The sequence below is a fragment of the Mustela lutreola genome, chromosome 1 (genome assembly GCF_030435805.1).
Source record: "Mustela lutreola isolate mMusLut2 chromosome 1, mMusLut2.pri, whole genome shotgun sequence".
Taxonomy (NCBI): Eukaryota; Metazoa; Chordata; class Mammalia; order Carnivora; family Mustelidae; genus Mustela; species Mustela lutreola.
This window is the reverse complement of record NC_081290.1, coordinates 23,373,201-23,377,427: the sequence shown is the minus strand read 5'-3', so window position 1 is coordinate 23,377,427 and position 4,227 is coordinate 23,373,201. Positions and strand designations below refer to the sequence as shown.

Sequence of the window (4,227 nt, the reverse complement as noted above, 5' to 3'; positions counted from 1 at the left end):
GTATATTCTCTTCATTTTATTGATAGGACATATTACATTGATAATTTTTTGTATGTTGGATCACCCTATCAATTCAGGGATAAATTTTACCTAGTCAGGTGCATAATCCCTTTAATATGCTGGTGAATTCTGTTTGCTAGTATTTTGGTGAAGATTTTTGCGTCAGTGATTCTAAGGGTTAGACTGTAGTTTTCTTTTAATGTCTTTGTCTGGCTTTGGTATCAGGGTTATGCTGCCTCATAGAATGCGTTATGAAGTGTTTCTTCCTCTTCAGTTGTTTTGAAAAGTTTGAGAAGGATTGGTATTCTTTTTTTTTAGAGTTTATTTATTTATTTGACAGAGACATAGCGAGAGACAGAACACAAGCAGGGGGATTGGGAGAGGGAGAAGCAGGCTTCCTGTGGAGCTGGGAGCCCGATGTTGGGCTTGATCCCAGGACCCTGTGATCATGACCCGAGCCGAAGGCAGATGCTTAACAACTGAGCCACCCAGGCGCCCCAGGATTGGTATTCTTTACATGTTTGGTAGAATTCACCAGTGAAGCTCTCGGGTCCAGGACTCTTCTTTGTTGGGAGATTTTTGATTACTGATTCTATTTCCTTACTTGTTGTAGGTCTCTTCAGATTTTCTCTTTACTCATGATTTAATCTTGGTAGGTTTTGTGTTTTAAGGAATTTGCCCATTTTATGTAGGTTATTGAATTTTCTGGCATACAGTTCATAGTGCTTGCTTAATCCTTTTCATTTCTGTGGAAGCAGTACTAATGTCTCCACTTGCATTTCTGATTTTAATAGTTTTGAGACTTTTCTTTTCTTCTTAGTTTATTTAGCTAAAAGTTTGTCAAACTTTATTCATCTTTTCAAAGAACCAAATTTTGACTTCATTGTTTTTTTGTTTTTTTTTTTTTTTTTTTTTCAAATTTTCTGTTCTCCATTGCATTTACCTTTGCTCTGAGTTTTAATTTCTACCTTATGGTAGAAATTAATTCTACCTTATGGGTTTAGTTTGTTCTTTTTCCTAGTTCCTTAAGCTGTAAAGTTAAATTGTTGATTTGAGCTCTTTCTTGTCTTTTAATGTGAGTGTTTGTAACTACAGACTTCTCTTAGCACCTTTTGCTATACCCCATAAGTTTTGAGAAATATTTTCATTTATCTTTTAAGTATTTTCTAATTTTTCTTGTGATTTCTTTTTTGATCCATCAGTTGTTTAAAAAGTATAGTGTTTAATTTCCACAAATTTGTGAATTTTCCAGTTTAACTTTTGTTCTTGATTTCTAACTTCATCTCATTGTGGTCAGAGGAGGTACTTTGTATGACATCTTTTTTTTTTCCCCTAAAGATTTTATTTATTTATTTATTAGAGAGAGAGAGAGAGAGATTGAGAGAATGAAGTGGCTCCAGAGCAGGGAGCCTGGTGTGGGACTTGATCCCAGAATCATGTCAATCATGATCTGAGCTGAAGGCAGATGCTTAACTGACTGAGCCATCAGGCAGCCCTGATATCTGTCTTTTTTAATCTATTGAGACTAAATTTGTCACCCAGCATATGGTGTGTCCTGGAAAATGTCCCATGTGAAGTTTTTGCTTTACGTATTTTGATGGTCTGTCATTAGATATGTGTTTATAATTGTTATATTTTCTTGCTGTATTGAACATTTTATTAATGTTTAATGTCCTCCTTTGTCTCTTGTAATATTTTTAAATTAAAAGTCTGGGGCACCTGGGTGGCTCAGTTGGTTGGTTAAGTGACTGCTTTCTGTTCAGATCAAGATCATGGAGTCCTGGGTCTGCATCGGGCTCCCTGCCCAGTGGGGAGTCTACTCCCTCTGAACCTCCCCCTTCTCATGCTTTCACTCTCTCTCAAATTAAAAAAGAAAAAAAAAAAAAGAATCTTTAAAAAATTTTTTTAAAGTCTCTTGTGTTTAATACTGGTATAGCCACCATTGCTCTCTTTTTGTTACTTTTTGTATGGAATATTTCTTCCATTCTTCACTTTTAACCTTTGCGTCTTTGGAGCTCAAGTGAGTCTTTTGCAGACAGCTTATAGTTGGGTCATGTGTTTTTACCCACTGTGCCAATCTCTGTCTTTTATTAGGGAGTTTAATCCAATTATGTTTAAAGTAATTACTGATAAGGAGGGACTTCGATCATTTTGCTATTTGATTTCTATATGTCCGATAGCTTTTTTGTCCCTCATTTCCTATATTGCTGTCTTCTTTTGTGTTTAGTTGATTTTTTGGTTGTAAAATGTTTAAATTCCTTTCTCATTTCTCTATAGCTACTTTCTTTGTGATTACTATTAGGATTACATTTAATATTCTAAAGTTATAATACACTAACATGATTTTATATCTTAACTTTAATAACATCCCCAAACGTTTTTTTACAGCTCTGTTTCCACCCCTTTTAGTTGTTTTCACAAAATTACATCTTTATACATTGTGTGCTCCAAATCATAAACTAATAATCCTCTTTTTTTTTTTTAAGCCAATAAATTTTTATTTAAGGAGTTTTTACATGTGATTACTTCCACTGCCAGTCACTGCTCATCACCATAGTTCCTCCAAAGTTAGAATCATAATCTTCAAAACAGCCCTTTTAAAAAGAACTTGATCAATCCATAGTTGTCACTGTCACTCTAGAGTTCTTTCAGCTGGGTTTCTTGCATCTCCATTTGAATACGGACATACTTTAAGAACTCCCCACCTGTAATCTTTGGGATCCAATGTCTTTACTTCGGGGCCCTGTTTAGGGTCTGAGTGTGGATCTGTCTGGTTCTCAATTTCAAACACCCTAGAAAAGGAGAAGCATTACTTCCTCTTGAAAATTATCTCAAGCTGAGTAGTATGAAAAACCGTTAAGAATACTGTTTCAATAAAAATACCAGGTTTAACATGCACGAAGCCAAGAAAACCAACGATGCCAGATACTGAGTTTCTATTGCACTGTCCTTTGAACACCCAGCAGGAATGAGCTGCTGAGGGCAGATACCATGCAGTGCGAACTAATAATCCTTTTAAATGCATTAGTCTCCTAAGCTATGTAGAAAACAAGATTGGGAGTCATACCAAAGTTACAGTAATAGCAGCTCTCACGTTAATATTATATTTATTCTTTAAACGTATTAGTTGCTTAAATCATGTGGAAAACAAAGAACACAGGTACAAATCATTGTTACAATTTATATACTAGCTTTTGTAATTGCCCATATATTAATTTTTATCACGATCTTTATTTTTCCATACAGCTTTGTGTTATGTGTAATGTCTTTTCATTTCACCTGTAGGATTCCCTTGAGCATTTCTTGCAGACCGTGTCTAGTCACAAACTCACTCAACTTTTTCTTATCTGGAAATGTCTTAATTTCTCCCTCACCTTTGAAGGACAGATTTGCCAGATATAGGATTCTTAGTTGACAGTTTTTTTCTTTTAGTGCTTTGAATATATTAGTCCACTGTCTTCTTGCCTCCAAAGTTTCTGTTGAGATATCTGGTTTTCTTATTGAGGTTCCCTTGTATGTGGTGATTCCCTTCTCTTGCTGTTTTATAGATTTTCTCTTTATCTTTTGAAAGTCTCATTATAATGTGTCTTGGTGTGGGTCTCTTTGAGTGTTCAAAGTACTTGGAATTCATTGAAATTCTTAAGTGTTTATATTCATCTTTTATCGAATTTGGGAAGTTTTAGCCATTATTCAAATATTCTTTCTGTTCATTTCTTTTTTCTTTCCCCCTTAAGATTTTATTTATTTGGCAGAGAGAGACACAGAGAGAGAGGGAACACAAGCAGTGAGAGTGGGAGAGGGAGAAGTAGGCTTCCCATTGAGGAGGCAGCCTGATGTGGGGATTCCTCCCAGGACCCTGGTATCATGACCTGAGCCATAGACAAATGCCCAATGACTGAGCCACCCAGGTGCCCCTTCCTGCTTATTTCTGTCTCCTACTTCTGGGGCTCACGTGATGCATATGTTCTTCTCTTCCATGGTCACATACACACACATCCCTTAAGCTTTGTTTGCTTTCCTTTCAGCTCTCTTTTTTTCTGTTTCTCAGCAATAATAATTTCTGTTGTCCTATCTTCAAATCCACTGATTCTTTCTTCTACTTCCTCACAACTGTCTTTGAATACACCTTAGTGACTTTTCAATTCTGTTATTGTACTTTTTAGCTTAGAATTTGTTTTGCTTTTTAGATTTTCTTTCTTTAATATTTCCATTTTCTTTTTTTTTTTT

General features: G+C 35.4%; 1 non-coding gene across 1 annotated transcript; it reads right to left on the bottom strand.

Moving 5' to 3' along the window:
- Positions 1–2,863: 2,863 nt before the first annotated feature.
- On the bottom strand, positions 2,864–3,001 carry LOC131823018 (small nucleolar RNA SNORA8). The gene has a single exon (XR_009350467.1). It is a non-coding gene; the product is annotated as a small nucleolar RNA SNORA8 (small nucleolar RNA).
- Positions 3,002–4,227: the final 1,226 nt, after the last annotated feature.